The sequence below is a fragment of the Sus scrofa genome, chromosome 13 (genome assembly GCF_000003025.6).
Source record: "Sus scrofa isolate TJ Tabasco breed Duroc chromosome 13, Sscrofa11.1, whole genome shotgun sequence".
Taxonomy (NCBI): Eukaryota; Metazoa; Chordata; class Mammalia; order Artiodactyla; family Suidae; genus Sus; species Sus scrofa.
The window spans coordinates 115,895,368-115,914,549 of NC_010455.5; the positions used below are offsets into that span (position 1 = coordinate 115,895,368).

Consider the following 19,182-nt stretch of genomic DNA (forward strand, 5'->3'; position numbering starts at 1 on the left):
AGGGGCAGTGTGCCAGGTCACTCTTCAGATACTCATAGCATCTGAGGATGAGGCTGTCAGACTTATACAGGTGGGGGGAAAACTGCTCCTTGGATGTCCAGTTCCCTCTTAAAGCTTTTCCATTCTGTAAATGCTTGTCTCGAGTCCTCCAGGATTTAGCTTTTGATATTCAAAGCCACATCTTTAGAATTTCCAAAAATGTTGTTAGTGTGTTTGCCTTTAGTTGTCTGCCTTTGCTAATATGATGAACGAACCTTGGAAAAAAGTACTCTGTTTTCCCAGTACAGCTCTGCTTAGCTTATCCACTACAGGGTTGGGTGGGGGGGATGGGGAGGGATTGCTAAGAAGGAATATACAGATGTTGCTATTATCTTGGGTGGGAGAGGACCTGGTAAAATTAACATTATAATTGGGGTGGAAAGGGGGAGGAGTGGAGGGTGACTGTTGGGCTGTGGAGCTTGACACACCTCCTGCTGTGATTGTGACATAGCCTTGCCTCTCCCTGGGGACCTTACTTTCTTCAGTGCTTACTAATGTCTTTCATTGTGTGATATATTCTTAAACATGACATCTTGTATCAAGAAGTTGATAAAAGGTCCTTGTTCCCTATACTTTAGGGCACTCATTTTTCCTTTCTATCCTTAATGGGTACAAGGACCATTAAGCATGTCTTCCAAACTTAGCACAGCAAGTCCCACGGTAGGTACTCTGGAAATATTTATTGTATGAATGATTGTGGGTGGTGAGAATGATAGCTAGCTTTGGCATTAGGGAAAAAACTATATCTAAGATAAGGAGGTGATGCTATTATGATTTGGAAGGAAGTATAGTTTGGGGTTAGGAAAAGGGAAGGGGAAAGGGAGAAATAGTTTCTACTTAGGCTCATATCTTGAAACCCAAAATGGCCCAGAGTTTTAAATTATGTTTCCTTGAGGCTATGCAGTTTCTAGGGTCTAATGACTGGAACTTTGTCACTGCCTTCCCTTCTCAGCCCTTCTGCAATAAGGTACAAGGTCCTCGTGAATGTATGGGCATTGAGCAGAAGCTTTCTAAGCTACCCAGTCCCAGCATCAGCAGTGATCATCTGCTGAACTGGAGATTAGATTAGGGTCTGTAGAATAGCCTTCCTGAAGCCCAAGGGCCAGCTTTCCAGAGGAATCTCCTTCACAGATGCCATACACACCCCAACCTAAAGTTGCTCCACAGAGAGAGACACAGGAGGAGGAAACAATTCCACAGAATGGTATTGTTTTCCCAAAACAGTTTTTTTTTTCCTCATTTCATTGATTTTCTCATTATTTTCTACTCTTAAAATTAATAATAATAAGCATGGAGCTGAAATGTATGCTTGGTCAATTTCAAATCAATTACATGACATTTTAGGTGACTTTCTACACCAAACGAATAAGAAGAAATTCAGTGCAATTTTTTTTTTTCATTTTTGGTCTTTTTAGGGCTGCACCTGAAGCCTATGGAAGTTCCCAGGCTAGAGGTCAAATGGGAGCTGTAGTTGTCAGCCTACACCACAGCCACAGCAACAGCAACACAGGATCTAAGCCAAGTCTGTGATGTACACCACAGCTCATGGTGATGACAGGTCTTTAACCCACTGAGTAAGGCCAGGGATTGAACCCGTGTCCCCATGGGTACTAGTTGGTTCGTTATTGCTGAGCCACAACGGAACTCCCCAGTGCAAGATATTTTAAATTGTTTAGTACTCTTCTTGCATTATCTCTCTACATCTTGGTTTTTGAAGGCAGTGTGGAAATGATTTATCAGCTATAGAACCCTAACAACCCCAGGTCACATTTTGTGTTCCCTTACAAAAAGACATGTAATTTTTTGGTCAGGAAATAATAGGGTGTATCCACTGGTCAAAGCCAAATTGGGTATTGGTTTTAAGTGTTTTATCTACTTGAGATATTTTAAATGTTATTTTTAGTTTTTTTTTTATTACATAAGTGAAGATATTCTGCAATCTGCCATTTTTACTTATTTACAACAAAGTTGTCAAAACTCATCCTTTTCTTTTATGGTTGTGTGGGGAAAAACATTACTCTTTAAGATCATTGGAACTTAAAATATTAGCTTGTAACTTTACATGTCAATGAGTTGAAATAGTTTGGCAAAAACTTTGTGAATATTAAAAATTAAAGGAAGTATGGTTAATGATATATTTCCTTATTATAATTAAATATAGATGAGAAATTACTGCTATTCTAATTTGGAACTTAATTTGATAGAAAGCACATACTCAAACCTTCTCAAATGTTTGTTGAGCCATAAGAGAATAAAACAACAGGGTTCATTTCTTGCCCTCAGTGGATGTACAGTTTAGAGGGAATATAAGGTAGAAAAAGTAACTCTAATCAAAAGCAAAGTGGGAAATGTCAAACACCTTAAGGAATTTGGAAAAGGCTATCTCTAGCAAAAGATAAAAGAAGAATCTGGGAGGAGCTGGTACCTTTGAGGTATTTCTGGAAGGATGCTACATGAAGGAATCCTCCTGGGGAGAGCAGCCTGTGAGGTCTGTGTAATTTAGAGACCATTTGTGTTTCATTTATATGTGGAGGTAAAGGCATTGTCAGGCTTGGCCTAGGGACTTAACCAAAGGTAAATCCTTTCCAGCTACAAAATCCCTTAGGACATCTTGTCCCATTCTGACCTGAGGGCATTTATGCTTGCTGATCCCTTGGCCTGGAATGCTTGCTCTCAAATATCTGCAAGGCTGGTTCCCTCAGGTCCTTTAGGTTCAAACCTGTGACCACACTACTAAAATTTTAGCTACCACTCTGATCCCTCTTCCCTGCTTTGTCTCCACATACTTATTACCATATATTATATTATTCTCATCTATTTTATTTACCTGTTGCCCCTCACTAGAGTGCATGCTTAGGAAGGCATGGATTTTTTTTAATGTTTCTTACCCCAAACCCTGTAACGGTGCTTGATGGATAGTGTGCATTCAGGAGGTATTTGTAACACAGTTGAGTGAAGGAATGAATGTAGAAAAACTCAATTGTTCCAAAATTTCACTTTAAAGCAGTTATTTTAGATGTCAACACAGTTCTAAGCTGAATATGCCTTCTCAGTGTGATGTGTGATATGAGTCAGCATCTGATGGCTGTTGTGACCACCTATGTAACCTTGGGCAAGTCACCTGACCCCTTTGCATCTCAGTTTCTGTATTTGTAAAATATGATGATAAAGTCTCTATCTCATAAGATTATTGAGTTATGTTTACATGAGTCTGGCATATAGCAGTTGCTCTATAAGTGTTTACTGTGATTATTTTCTTTTATAGATTGAGATTGGCTCTGCTATCCAATATTTGTCAAGTACTCTGAGGAGAGACCAGATTCTTTAGGTTTTTTTTCAAACACAGTTTCATTCTTTCCTTCTGCGTGGACTATGCAGGCCTTGCCCAAGACCTTGTCTTCCAGCCTCCTCACCTTTAGCACCTCACCTTTTATAGGTGACCTTTTCTCAACTCAACTTCCCTCATCTTCCTTTGTGCCCACACTTCTGGGCATGGAGTGTGTGCTCAGCCCACCTCTGTGTTCATCATTATCCTCACTGGTTTTGGTATTTTCCCTGGCCTTGCCATTCCAAGGCATAATCTATCCCTTCTGCTCTTCATTGCACCACGGGGAATTGTCTTATCTGAATTTCATCATTCTGTAATACCCAATCATTGTTAAACCTTTTCTGTCTTTGACTGTGAAATCCATTCTTTATCATGCAAACAAAGAAAGAGAGTCTTGCTTAAATGTTTTTAATTGACATTGGCCTGCTTACATTGATGATGAGAAAATGCCATTCTCTTCTTATTCCATCAGTTGATTTTTTTTGGTCTTCCCTACTTTCTCAGTTTAGGTCTGAGAACCTAATGGAACCCTGACTATTTATTTTAGATGTTGGAACAAACTGTCCTTATGCAGTTGAGTTTCTTGAGTATCATTGTGTCCAGTGGCTTTTTTTTTTTTTTTTTTTTTTGCCTTTTCTAGGGCTGCTTCCGCAGTGTATGGAGGTTCCCAGGCTAGGGGTCTAATTGGAGCTGTAGCCACCGGCCTACGCCAGAGCCACAGCAACGCGGGATCCAAGCCGCGTCTGGGACCTACACCACAGCTCAGGGCAACATCGGATCCTTAACCCACTGAGCGAGGCCAGGGGTCTAACCCACAACCTCACGGTTCCTAGTTGGATTCGTTAACCACTGAACCACAACGGGAACTCCATGTGTCCAGTGGCTCTTAAGCAGCAGCTCAAGCTTTGTCTCTCTCCCATTCCAGATCCTTGAGATCTAGGAGAACAGGTCCACAGAGGCTTACCTTTCAGGTCAGCCTCTTCTCAGACAGGGAGCTGGATGCACCCTATGACCTTTCTATCTCTGGAACCACTAGGGTACTCAAGACTGCTGCCCAGAGTTTCTGTACTTGGGATATGCAGCAAAGCTGCCTCCAGGTAAGAAGTGGACCTTGTTTGATTAGCAGAGACTCATTTGGGGCATTATAAAAAGAAATGGAGAAAAATGTTAAATAAACCAATATTTTTAAGTAAAAGACCCTCCTTTTTGCTATAAGGCATTCCTGGATTGAGCAGCCAAATGCAGAAAAATGAAAAATGGGCTCTCTTTTTCCTTATAGACTCTGTGTTCACTCCATAGCCGACAGTAAGTTAAAAATACTTGGCTGGTGAGAAAGGTGAGAAATGGATGATTCAGTCCCTCCAAATTAAGAATCTGCTGCTAAAATGGAAGGCTGGTCAGATCCAGCATTGAGAGGTGTTGTTTTTAGGTTCCTTCCTACTAGGCAAAATTCAAGTAGTGAGAAGCAGGGGCTGCCTGTATTGAGACCTAAAAACCTCTATAAAGGTGACAAAAATGTCAACATGACAATTTTGTAGAAAAAAAGTTTTACTCTTCCTCCTGCTTAGAAAGACCAGGGAGAACTCGTAACATAGGACTTCTTGTTATAAACCTGGATCCTGTTTGCTAAACACTCTCCTCTGGTGGGGCGCCTCCTCTCATTTTAGATGCCACCACAGGACCTGTTTATGACCCTGGGCTGCTGCTCTCCCACAGCCGCTTATTTTGGCTCCCAGTCAGTCAAGGTGCTAATTGTGCTTATGAATACCTCCCAGCTATTCTTATCGCATTGTTTCATTCAGTTCTCCTTGGCGTTTAGAGATGCCTTTTGACTTTTTTCCCCCTAGTGCTGACACTTGAGGCTCCACTGAGTTGAGAGCTCTACTTTTGACTGTTAACATCTATCCCTTTACCTCTTTGACTGTTTTTTCTCCCCTCCCCATGGCCACCATCCTTTTTTTTTTTTTTTAATAACATTTTTAGAGTAGTTTTAGAAAAATACAGAAAAAATGAAAATAGAGTCCAGGGAGTTCCCCCAAATTCATGGCTCAGTTTTCTCCATTGTTAGAACCCAACATTACTATGGCATACTTGGATTCTATACCTTATTCAGATGTCCTTGTTTTGTTTGTTTTGTTTTAATAGCTGCACTTGTGGCATATGGAAATTCCTGGGCTAGGGGTCTAATCGGAGCTGCAGCTGAGGGCTACACCACAGCCACAGCAATGCCAGAACTGAGCCACATCTGCGACCTGCACCATAGCTCATGGCAATGCCAGATCCTTAACCCTCTGAGTGAGGCCAGGGATTGAACTTGCATTCTTATGGATGCTATGTTGGGTTCCCAAACTGCCAAGCCACAATGGGAAATCCTCCTTGGTATTTTTTTAAGATCGTTTTCCCCTTCCAGAATCCCATCCGGGAAATCACATTACTTTCAGAAGTCATGTCACCTTAGACTTCTCTTGACTGTGACAGTTTTTCAAATTCACCTGGTTTTTGAAGATCTTGATGGCTTTGGAAAATCCTCCTCAGGAATGTAGAATATTTCTCAGTTGGAATATACTCATTTTCCTTGTGAGTAGACTGGGGTTTTGAGCTTTGTGAAGAAAACTACAGAAGTAAAACATCATCCTCATCAAATCTTATCATGGGTCCATGCTATCAATATGACTTTCACTAATGTTTGCCATAATAACTCAACTGAGGTAGTTTTCTCAGATTTTTATATTGTAAAGTTATTCTTTCCCCCTGCTTTCACACTGTACTCTTTGGAAGAAAGTTACTATAACATCTCATGCTTAAAGAGTAATTGAGAATTATGCTCAATCTCCTTGAGGGCCAAGTACCTGCATAAATTATTTGAAATCCATCTGCAAGGAAGATGTGTCTGTTCTCCTCCATTCATTCATTCACTCATTCATTCATTCTTTAATCTTTTAAAATTTAATATCAGTATGTACAGATGGTTACATGTTTTATCTTTTTGGTTGTAATTCAGTACTACTTAATTTTGTTCCCTAAATATTGGGAACCAACTTTACTTTTAAAGAATCATTTGCCACTCTCCTTCCCTTAACATTTTTTTTTTTTGCAAAATTTTAATTTTTTTTTGTTTTGTTTTGTTTTTTTGTGTTTTTTTGTTTTTTTTTGTTTTTCCCCAAACTTTTTCATTATATTTGGTATTGTGAACTTTGGTGTTCCTGTTGGAATTATTTTGGCAATAGAGTATTTTATTTTATTTTTTATTTTATTTATTTATTTTTTTTGTCTTTTGTTGCTATTTCTTGGGCCGCTCCCGCAGCATATGGAGGTTCCCAGGCTAGGGGTCGAATCGGAGCTGTAGCCACCGGCCTACGCCAGAGCCACAGCAACGCGGGATCCGAGCCGTGTCTGCAACCTACACCACAGCTCACGGCAACGCCGGATCGTTAACCCACTGAGCAAGGGCAGGGACCGAACCTGCAACCTCATGGTTCCTAGTCGGATTCGTTAACCACTGCGCCACGATGGGAACTCCAAATTTTAATTTTTTAATTTCCACTAAAGTTTATTGTCTGTCTTTCCACAGATTCTTAAACTTCTTTACATGTTTTACTTGGGGAAAACAATATATATTTTTCATAGTCCTTTTAACTCTATTCAAGATCTAGCTTCCTCATCTGTAAAATGGGAAGAATCTATCTTTTAAAAAATGTATTATTTTCCATCATTATATATCTCAAGAGATTGGATACAGTTCCCTGTGCTATACCATAGGACTTCATTGCTTACCCATTCTAAATATAATAGTGTGAATCTACTAATCCTAAATTCCTAGTCCATCCCACTCCCTCCCCTCTCCCCCTTGACAACCACAAGTATGTTCTCCACGTCTGTGAGTCTGTTTCTGTTTTGTAGGTAGGCTCATTTGTGCCATATTTTAGAGTCCACATATAAGTGATATCATATGGTGTTTGTCCTCTTTCTGACTTACCTCACTTACCCCTTAACATTCTTGTTTATTGTAGTATGGCTTAGAGTTTAAATCATATCAACTCAGTTCCAGACAGCTATTTATAAGGGTTTTTCTTCCAGATACTTCCCTTCTTTTCTCTTCCATTATCTTAAGACATTTATAAAAATAATTTATGCATAGAACCCTGCTGATGGAAATGCTTCTAGTTTTAGAAATCTGCCCATATTCACTGAGAAACTGCCCACCCTTGGTTACACTTTTGCTAATTTAGTTTTCATCATGTCTTGTGTGTAGCATCTTGAATACTGACACTTAATAAATATGAAATGATGATCAATACCAGGCATTAAATATTCTCAGTTGAGAACATAATGAATAGAAACAAAAGGTATGATAAAATCATTGTTTCCTTTGTAGCTGGTTAGCCCAGTTTGAATGTTCTAGAAACATATGATAGAACATCATGTTGTCCAAAATATAAAGAGAATCTATTTCCAGAAGTCTTTTGGAGGGCAAATGGACATTTTGAACTCATAAATCTGTTGCTCATTATAGATTTTTCTTTATTATGTTTTTCAAGTTCATCTTGAGCCAGAAATTCCTGCATGACCCTATCTGATAGAGATTTTTAATTTTTACTTTCCCACCACATTTCAACCAGTTGGTTTCTTTGCCCAAGGAAGGGTTAACTTATTATTTGACTAAAATCCTCCATCTACTATAATGGCCTTAACATATTCTTCTCTACTGAGATACTAGACATGTGCTGTATTCCGGTTATTAGAAATGGAGGTCAGAAAATCTGTACCTACTCCCTAGACAGAATACCTTTTAAATGTTGTTCCCTGGTTGACTTGAACCCAATGTTCTTTAGGAACAATTTATGCTTTGTTCAAATGGCAGTCACTGGCATGCTTTTTATGAGAGAAGAATTACTCTTGTTTCATCCTGGCTGGCTTATAGTGGGTCTCTTCAATGTCTCTGATGCATGATGTTTGCAAGCCAGACCACTCTTCTATGACTCCATGAAGGTTTCTCAGTTTATTTCTGCTCTGATCTAGCCCTTCCAGGGTTTAAGGATAGTGTATGATACTTTTTACCTACTCTGTAGTGTTGATGTTATCATTAAAAGAAAAAATTCCATGGTGTATTTCACAAAAGTTTGAAAGTGACAGGTTTCTAGTTAATCTTTTCTTTGGGGTCCATTTATGTAAATATTATGAGACTTTTATCTGATTGCTCACTTTTGAGTCTAGCAGTGTGTGTTAGAGTACAGGGACATATAAAGGCAGCACTAGGAAAATTGGAATGAGACTTGCAAAGGGGCCATAGTCAGGGTGTAAGACCTTCTTGGCACATGAGAGGCTAACAGTGTCTAACATAGAGACAACTCTAATGTTAGAGGTACATGTTTCTGCTCTCTTGGTCACAGAGCATTGGAGAAAGACTTTGGGTTTGGGAATTTCTTCTTCTGAGCTCTAGTTTGGCTTTGCCTCTAACTGGTTAGGAAACCAACTACAAGTCACTTAAACTCTCTAGACCCTTGCTGCCTCATAGTGGATTAGACTAAGACATGTTTAACTTTAAGGTCCTGTGATCCTTTAATAGATTTTGAAAAATGTTCACAAAGATGCCTTATTTTCCAGGTTAACAGAGGATTGAATTTTGTGTATATATATATATATAAGAAAAAAGGATAGGTATAATCATCTCAAGCAACACAAACAAGATGAAAGAAAAAAATGGATTTGAATACATTCCTTCCACACAGATATGTTGAGTGCATGCTGCTGAGAATACAATAGTGAATATGATACAGTCCCTGCCCTCAAAGATGCTGAAGTTTAGACACAAAACATGCCAGTTCCTTCCTCCTCTTCTCTACACTCCTATCCTCTCCTGAAGGAAACCCAGGCTGGCATCAAATCTCTGGTTGGCTTTTTCCAAAAGCTTCAATATCCCAGAGTTGCAGATGGGTGGGGCTGAGACTCTTTAGGAGCTAAATGAATTCAAGAGATTTCCTAGAAGTGACAGTTCCTCTAGTCTCATTATTGTCATGTTTTTGGACTATAAATCACTATACAACCTACTTATTACCTAGTTCCCAAGCTATTAGCATATGTGGTACCTTTTTGCAGATAAGGAAATATATCCCCTCCAGACAAATTGCAGAAATGTGGCTCCTCTGTGGACCAGTTAAGGAAAGGCCCCCATCCTACAGGCAGGTTCAATCCCTCATCAGGGTACCCTGTGCTTTGAGCACATAGCAGGATCTCAGTTGCCTGTCCTGCCCTGAAGAACTGTATACCTCTGCCTGTGTGCTACCTTGCCAGGGAATCTAGGAGTCTTCCTTAGCACAATGCTTCTGTCCAGACCTTTACCAGGAAAACATAATCTCTGGGAGTTGCTATCCTAACAGCACCAGGCTATAAAGACAGCATCTATTTCTTCATGTTTAAAATATGGCACCATATGTGTGAGTTGCCTCAGGGTTTGGGTGACAAGGCATCCTATTTTTGTCAGATTGTTCTGGTTTTTACTACTCCCCTCCCCCCCCCCCACAGTGTCCTGAGAAGTCCTTCTGAGTAGCAGTGTGTCCTCTTTGAAAAATCAAACCTTTCCTGCAGGATCACAGCCCATGAAATGAGACTATGTAGCGGAATGTTTAGAAGCCCAGCAGCCAATGGCTCTGTGAAAGCCTTATTCTGTACCACATACCTTCTAATTTAATTGGCCTAATGAGTTCAGGCCAATGTGACTAAGTGATCAATTAGGTTCAAGTTATAAGATATTTAAAAATAGGATTAGAGAAGAAAAAAGACATTTGGCAAATTGACTACAGGACAGGGCAGCTGAGAATTCTAGATTTAACAACTGGATGCTTACTTTCTTTATATATATTTTTCCTATCCCTTGAATGCTATGTCATAACAAAACCTACTTAGATGTGCTTGCTTGCTCTTATTTCACTGAAATTCATTGTGCAATACCCCCTCTGTTTTGATTTAAAATATTTTTCTTTATCTCAACCACAATAAGCCAGAAATTCTGTCTAGTATGAAACATTCAAGAACCAATGAATGCCTGCTATCTGGAAAAGTGAAATGTCTCTATAGAATTCTTATTACCTTTAGACATTGTTAGTATATTCTGTGAAAAACAATACAAAAGAAAACATGAGTTTTAACCTTGTCATGTAACATTAGTTCTGTTTAAATATTAGCTGCTTGGTTCTTATTTGTCTGGTTCAGTGGTTGATTGGCCAAGGAGGGAATTTCAGCATATGGATTTTTTCCCCCTCTTTTTCAAATGGTTATTAGTGGGAAGAAGTCCTTGGGTCACCTCAGGCCAGTAATTGAAAGTGCTTGAGACAGACATTCTTCTAGCTCTGGGAAGGTTAGAAATTGGGTGTACTTATCAAGCTCAGCTGGTTTTCCAGTAATTTTCTGTGTTTGTTATAAATGTGGGTACTCTGCAGCCTATGGAGTTTCACTGTGTTAGTTTACAAAGACCTTGGTTTTGTTTTTTAAAAGGTTGATTTTGTTTTAGAACTTGGGTCAAACTAAAAAGTATGAATTGGCTCCTCAACTCTGGGAGCAGGAAGTGTTATATTTCTTTGTGTTCAGATAAATCTGGCTCTGTTCCCTGCTAACCCCTGTTTTTGCAAGATTGTTAAGAGTTTAATCGCATCTATTTTTGTTCTGCAACTTCCTTTGGTCATTCAAGGAAATTGGGGGTCTTATACCTTCCAGAAAATTCTAGGAAGAGCCTCTGGTCTGACTGCTGAAGTTGCTCTTTGAAGCACATGGATTTGGTGGCACAGGGTACACGTCCAGCTTGGCTACTGTATCTTTGATCCGTCCTAAATCAAGCCTAGACTTCATGTTATTAGCAGTTCCTATTGCATGGGCATTAGGTACACCCAGACAGTCTTTATTATTATTATTATTTTTTAGAAACTTCTGTGCTTTTCCTGTCTTGAACAATCCAGCTGTTTACTTTGGGAGCCTAAACTTAAGTTCTCTTCCTTGGGGTAACATCTAGATTACAAATCCTCACTCTCCCCTTGAGATGGAGGTAGGAAAAGAATCTCCCTTTCTTTCACAGTAAACCTACAAACATAGCTAAATTCTTAATCTGTGTTTCCTGCCATATTTGATGTCTTAATTTTTTTTTCCATATTCTTGAACTGTTGAGTAAGCTACTAGCATACATAGTTAAGGGTTATGTCACCAGGAAACTCTTTGATGTCTGTGATAATTTTGTTGTTACTGTTTTTTTTTTCTTCCTTTTTTTTCATAGGGGAAAGTATGAAGTCATCTTTCTCATTGCTCTCCTCTTTAAGTCCAAGAGCAAAGTACTTCTAAAAGGCAGGCTTTGTGGTTCGCATGGAATGTAAATAGCTCAAATGGCCCCACTTCCAAGAAGCCTTCTTTAACCCTAAGGCTGAATGAAGTAAGTGCATTCTTTTGTTTTCTACTGTATTCCCAGCAATACTTTGATCGCACAAACTCCCATCTCTAGAGAGTGCTCTGATTTTTCCTCTCATTCATTCCAAGAAGAAAGGTCAATATCAAGGACTATGTAGGACCAAGGGCCTTTTTGGGGGGTGGTGATATAAATTTCAGTGCTGTGAGAGAAGATAGAAGATGTTCTAGTAACCTCTAATTTACATATGGGTGTCAGTGAAAATGAGATTCAAATTTGGAGTTGTTTGGAAAGAGACACGTGTGTTCTTCATGGTACTACAAGTCAACCAGATGGAGGGAGGGTACAATGTTGGGTGAAAGTTGAAGGACAGAGGCAAAGCTGGGGTCCTGTTTTCCTCTCTGCTTGGTACCCTGGAAGATCTGGTCTCACCTGGTATGATTGGCTAGGGAGCTTTTACAACTCAGAGGAACCCAAAGAGAACTTAAGCTCTTGTTTTCTGTCATCTTTTCCTCCCCTGCCTGTTCTTAAAAGAATCTATTCCTGTTTCCCTAGTTTAAAAATAATTGTACTCTCTGTTGCTTTGTAGACATTTTCATTCTGATTTGAGTTGCTTGATTCTGATATTTGACCTGTGCTCTGTATAATATTTCTATTATTTTCAAACTTGCCTTGATGATCGATGTTCTCTGGTCTGTACAATTTCCCATTTATTAAGATGCCACATGTTATATCATTGCTGTGAATTTCATCCTCTGGAAATTTTCCTTGGCTTAAAGCTATATCAGGTCAGAAAAATGTGGCTACATGACATTTTAATAGAATGTAAACAAATACTTTAGAGGTCACTGTTTACTTCTGAGATTCTGGGGTTCAGACTTCTTAGAGGGCTGCAGCCTTAGAGGGGGGGATAAAGACTATTTTGGAAACAGCATCACCTCATGCCAGCCTGGAAATCAACACCAGGATAGGGAGTACTAAGAGAGCAGGCTGTCTTCTTACCACTGCCTTTTAATTTGATCAAGATATGGCTACACATTTATAATTTTTTAATTAAAAATCTGTATGGAAGGAGAGAGCTCATGGCTACCCCAGAAACCATGGTAAACATTTAGAAACTGCTAATCTGTCTATGGAGTTCATTTGAAAGAGAGAGAAGAACTGCAGAAAAGGACTGTGATCCAAGTGCCTTTAAAGATATGACTGTGCACATTTTTCCTGCACAGTCTTGTGCATCAACTTCTGCTCATTTTTTTTTTTTAAGGCCAGTGTTCAAAACAACATTTGGGATATTTGCCTGACTTTTGTGTGACTCTCGAGATGGGTTCAAATCCATGGATTAATGAAAATAACTGGCCTATAGCAAATGCTGAAAATGTTTTTGCAAACATGGGCCAAATTTTAGTTTTATTATAAAATGTAAATGGTTTTGAGTTTTGTACTAACATATCATACAAAAGTAATATGCTGTTCTTCCAGATGGGTTCAGTGTCTATGGCATGCTGTCTGCTACTCTAACATGTAGTTGATATAGAGGATGATGGTGAGGGAGGGACAGAAGTTTGTTCTTATGTGGGGAAATATGAAGGCTTTGTGGTTTATGGCAAGTAAGAGCTAGATTAAAAAAAAATACCACTGTAATAGCAGCTTTATCTAAATAGTTTTAGGGAAAATGGCAAAGAACCAATATTTTACTGAATGATTCATGCTAGGCATTGTGCTTTGTGCTTGACATGTATTATCTTGTTCATCATCACAGTAATCTGTGAGATGGGTATTCATTTTCCTTTTAACTGGGAATTCATTTGACTTTGGATTCTACAAATCATCTCTTTGTCCTGGTTACATATTAGATATGTGTATTTGAATATCTATTAAACAAAGGATGCATTGTTGGCAAGAGTCAAAAATATCTTCCATTTAGAAGCTGACCTGACTTGATTATGTTTCCAGTTTATGCATAGGTCTGCAAATACAGAACTGCAGGTCGTTTACTGTACGAATCCTTGTTCAGGCAACAAGTGGGGTTATAATCCAAACCGTAGTCCACTTGCCATGGTGCATGCTTTGGTCAAGATTGTGTCTGCTGGGAGGAAGCACCTTTTTCTAGTTTGCTTATCTGTATTTGCTGTGACTCTGCTGATGCAGATCCCTTGCAGCAAAGGAACAGCCCAGGAAAGAAACTTTGAAACTTTAGTATCCTCTTGGTCCTGGTATCTTGGGATGTTTGTCTCTTCATTTTCCCCTTCTTTGTCATATGTCTTGGGCCTATCCCTTGGAACTCCATTTGTCCTGACTGCTGGTCTCACTATGGGACTGGACAGGAAAATGGCTGGTCTGAGTAACCTCCTTCTCTTCCTCTCTCCACTTACCACTGGGCCTGGGGAGTGGGCACTGATCCAATGTCTCTTGACCTTTTCTAGGCATTGCTTTTTATCAACTGCTTAGTGCATATTCACATTATCCTTATATTCTTTCCCCTAAAACTCCATAGATGGCCAGGAATGTATACATGTATTTAAAACCCCAGAGTTTCAAACTTTGGGAAATAGTTTAAAGAAAAAATTGATTGAAATGCTGTCGATTCTTTAGCAAATATGTATAGCTACATAGATAAATGAGTTTTAAAAAAATACAAAGAGGAAAGGATTGTAAATTAATTTAAAAATGTTCATTAAACATCTGCTTGATCTGCATGTAGCAGTATATTACATGCAGAAACAGAATACGAAAAAATTAAGATGTGAAAATGAAATTATAATTTAGTTTAAAAAGATGTGAAAACCATCAATGTAACATATCTCATATTTAACCTAAGTGTTCGGAGACAGGGACACCATGGTATCAGATATGTTCTCCAAGCTCTGACTCTTATGTTCCATGCCATCCTGCAAAGTTGGCTGATCTTTGGTCTTCATTTCCTTTATCTGTAAGTGAAACTCAGCTCTGTAATATCTTCCTCCCAGGATATTATGTGCCTGGAATGAGATAATGGATGCACAATACTTTAAAACGTATAAAGCTCTTTATATATTTAAGTAAACCTTAACATTAATCATCTTTTGCTCTTTACAAAGAAAGATGAAAAGAGTACTGATAGTTTCTTTCAAAAAATAATTTTTCTTTTTTGAATAACATATTTCGTGTGAAAAATGTGGCAAGACTAAGGTATAAAGTAAAATATAAAAAAAACCCACAAAATAAACTATAACCCCCCAGTGATAAGTATGGTTCATGTTTATATATGATTTTTAAAATCTTCTATAAATTTACATTAATTTTTCAAAGCTGATATACTGTTATATACAATTTTAAACCTATTATTCAACTTTATATCAGTTTAAAGCTTTTATAGAAAGCAAAAAAAAAAAATTAAACAAACAAAAAAGGAGTTCCCATCATGGCTCAGTGGTAATGAACCCAACTAGTATGCATGAGAACATGGGTTCAATTCCTGGCCTCACTCAGTGGTTTAAGGATCCCACATTGCCGTGAGCTTCAGTGTAGGTCACAGATACAGCTTGGTTCTGGCATTGCTGTGGCTGTGGTGCAGGTAAGCAGCTGCAGCTCTGATTCAACCCCTAGCCTGGGAACTTCCATTTGCCATGGGTGTGGCCCTAAAAAGACCAAAAAGAAAAAAAAAAAAGGAAGATTTACAGGAAGCACATGGAGAGCCATCTTTCTAGGCTATCAGCAAATATCAGTTTTAGATCTATTTCAGTGATTTTTGCCCAGTAGCACTTCCTAACATTTTCATTGGATTTATATACAAAATTGACACATCTCTGTAGTCATTTATGTATAAACTCAAAATATAGTAATTTTTCCTTTATCATGTTAAACATTTTTAACCAAAACATATATGTTCAGGCTTTCAAATCATGTCCTCTTTCATGAGGTGAGAAACTCAATCTCAAGACACTCAAATAAGAATATCTTAAGTGAAACAATAATATATGGAAACACTAAAATTCCTGGTTGCTTTTCTTGACCCCTCATGCTATGGTGTAAATAAAACTTTAAAAACGCTGGAGGAATTCTCAAATATCTTGGCAGTGTAGAGGTTTTGGGGGTGGGGGGCGGTGGAGATTACCTGGAAGTTTAATTCTTTTGCAAATTGGGATTTTTTTTTCTTTTTTTTTTAATGCTTTTCTTAGTTGAAGGCACACTGGGAGTTTCACATCATATATATATTTTAAAAAACTCAGTTTCCCAGGGACACTGGTAAATATACTTTGTCTCCTTTGGGCCATTTAATTTGTGTCATTTGTCTCATCTTGCTTGATTAATCACACCAGCATGCTCGTAGTTACATGCATTATCTTAGGTGACATGATACTTTCTTTCTCAATCATGATAAATGTAAATTGGCAAAACATTCCTTTTGGGCATATCATTTTTCTCTTCTTAAACCAGTTTTGTCTTGAAATAAAACAGAGGAAATAGTGGCAATTGCAATTATAAGTGCAATAAGGTTTTATCTTATAATGCTTCAAGGTTTTATGCCCCTTCTATCTAATTCCTATCTTCCCCTCCCCCTTTCCATCCCTTTTTTCTCTGTAGGTCAGGTTTTAGCAAGGGATAAAACCTCACAAGGATATTTAGAGGGTGAGAAAATGTTAGGATGAATCTGAATCTCTTTATTAATAGTGAGTTGCATAATAAATGCCATGAGGTTGGTAGGTTTTACTGCGTCTGTTAAATATTAACAGTACTTGTACTTCATGGGATATTGTTGAAGCTCCTGGATACTGCTCAGCCAATCACAAAGAAACAGGTTTCCATGGAAGCAGTAGCACAGATTAGTTTCATTCTCAATGGAATCCACACAGCAAGACAGAGCTGTAAAAATAACCCATGTAAAATTGAAGCAAAATATTTCTGGGTGTTTGTTTTGTGCCTTTTAGAGTGTGTGTCTGTTTTCCATTTTAAAAATAAACTAAAAATATCTAGGTACTCAGGAGAGCTTCCAAAAAAGCTAAATCTCTTACCCCTGGCTGATTGATTGTTGTTCTTTTTGGGCATGCATACCTGTGTGTTTGAAGGGCACAACCCTTTCCTTGTTACTTTCTTGAACACAACATTTTAAACCAAATTTTAAGATGAAAAACAATATTCTGAATGTGTGGTGAGCATAGACTATCTTAAAGAACATTCATATATCAATAATAAAGAAACATAATTATTTTTTATTCTCCTATATGAAAGGCTTTGATAACCCTGGACTTTTTTTTTATTTTTTTATTTTTTTTTTTTATTTTCCCACTGTACAGCAAGGGGGTCAGGTTATCCTGACATGTATACATTACAATTACATTTTTTCCCCCACCCTTTCTTCTGTTGCAACATGAGTATCTAGACAAAGTTCTCAATGCTATTCAGTAGGATCTCCTTGTAAATCTATTCTAAGTTGTGTCTAATAAGCCCAAGCTCCCGATCCCTCCCACTCCCTCCCCCTCCCCTCCCATCAGGCAACCACAAGTCTCTTCTCCAAGTCCATGATTTTCTTTTCTGAGGAGATGTTCATTTGTGCTGGATATTAGATTCCAGTTATAAGTGATATCATATGGCATTTGTCTTTGTCTTTCTGGCTCATTTCACTCAGTATGAGATTCTCTAGTTCCATCCATGGTGCTGCAAATGGCATTATGTCATCATTCTTTTTTATGGCTGAGTAGTATTCCATTGTGTATATATACCACATCTTCTGAATCCAATCATCTGTCGATGGACATTTGGGTTGTTTCCATGTCCTGGCTATTGTGAATAGTGCTGCAATGAACATGCGGGTGCATGTGTCTCTTTTAAGTAGAGTTTTGTCCGGATAGATGCCCAAGAGTGGGATTGCAGGGTCATATGGAAGTTCTATGTATAGATTTCTAAGGTATCTCCAAACTCTGGACCTTTATTTTACAGGAGAAAACAGGCTCAGAGAGGTCAAGTGAACTCTTCAAGGCTATAGAATTAATAAGTGGCAGAACCTGGTTTCCACTCCTGGTTTACCTGTTGGTAAATACTGTAATGCCAAATTACTATGACATGTGTTTATTTTCATGAAGGAGAGCATCAGTATTATTTAAATGTCCCTGAAGTCAAAAACACATTATCTATCTCCATTCATACATACATATATTCATATATACACACATGAAACCCTGCTTGCTCCTTTTGCTATTGCCCTCATAATAAGCACTGTGTTTTTAGCTGTAACATAGCACTTTTTCTACTGCAGTGACTGTTTTCACCTGTTTCCTCAGGGCTAGGCTCTGAGCCCTGGTGATCATAGACAGATTTAGGCTGATCTGGATATTTCCTGAGGCTAGGACTCTGCTTGGCACAATTGCTACTGTATATAAACAGAGTTGATTTAGAATCTACATGAGTTTGAAGGACAAGCAAAAGATTTTTTTACATAAACCCTTAGCAAAAGCAAAATCATATGAGGGCAGGGGGATGTTGTTTGAATAAATTAAAACTTTTTGCTGCTCTATCCCATAAACCAAGAAGTGTTCCTGGTACACTTGAAAAAATGACTGAGAGAAATATCTTGAAGCTTTTTGGAAGCATTATTCTTCAATTTTTAGTATTCTATTATAAAAACATGTTATATAATATTTATTAAAATTATAAAATTAAAAAATTGTCTAAGTACTTTAAAGTAACAAAGGTGGATTACAAATAATAGACCTAGCCTTTCAAGACAAGTTTCTTCCTCTCTTATTTTCAATTCTTAAACTTCCTTGGCTGACACAGACACTTCATATGTTGGTTAACATTGAGGAATCAAGTTCTTTCAATGTTTAGATTTTTTTAAAGATACATTTTATATATCAAAACTCTCTGAAAATGTGGCTTATGGAAATTCCAGGGCCAGGGATTAAATCCAGGCCACAGCTGCGCATGCTGCCGCAGCTCTGGCAACACCAGATCTGTCAACACACTGTACTGGGCCAGGGATTGAACCTGCACCTCTGCAGCAACCTGAGCCATAAGCTGCTGCAGTGGGTTTCTTAATCCACAGTGTCTCCTCGGAAACTCCTAATTCCCTCTTTTGATAAATGGAGACTATTGGAGGTGAACTAACCTTTTCTTTATGACTCAGCACCATCTCTCTATTATTTGGAAACTGTAGGGTTGCAGACTGATATCCTCAGGTGTCAGAGCTTATGAAGAATGGTTTCTGTCTGTTCGATTTCTCTTTTGATTTCCCCTTCATCATCTCCGATTATTTGCACTGGTTTCCCTGGCTCTGCTTCATAAATATAGTCCATTATATGTCTAATTTCATGCCATCTTTTGCTAAGGCTGATCTATGGGTTTTATGGGGTACCAGATAAGTAAGCAAGTTTAATCAGCTACCATAAGGTGAACCCTGAATATTTCAGTTAGCTCTTTCACATAGGCTTCAGAGTGACTTCATTTATTTTCC

At 38.3% G+C, this 19,182-nt stretch overlaps 1 long non-coding RNA gene across 4 annotated transcripts in view; it reads left to right on the forward strand.

Moving 5' to 3' along the window:
* Positions 1-19,182, forward strand: part of LOC106505748 — an 842,810-nt gene that overhangs the window by 407,806 nt on the left and 415,822 nt on the right. For 2 of the 4 annotated variants that reach the window (XR_002338112.1, XR_002338113.1), the window contains exon 2: positions 11,628-11,780. The exons of the other annotated variants lie outside the window; for them this stretch is intronic. This is a non-coding gene — a long non-coding RNA (uncharacterized LOC106505748). The remainder of the gene's footprint in view (positions 1-11,627; positions 11,781-19,182) is intronic. 4 annotated transcript variants of the gene reach the window in all.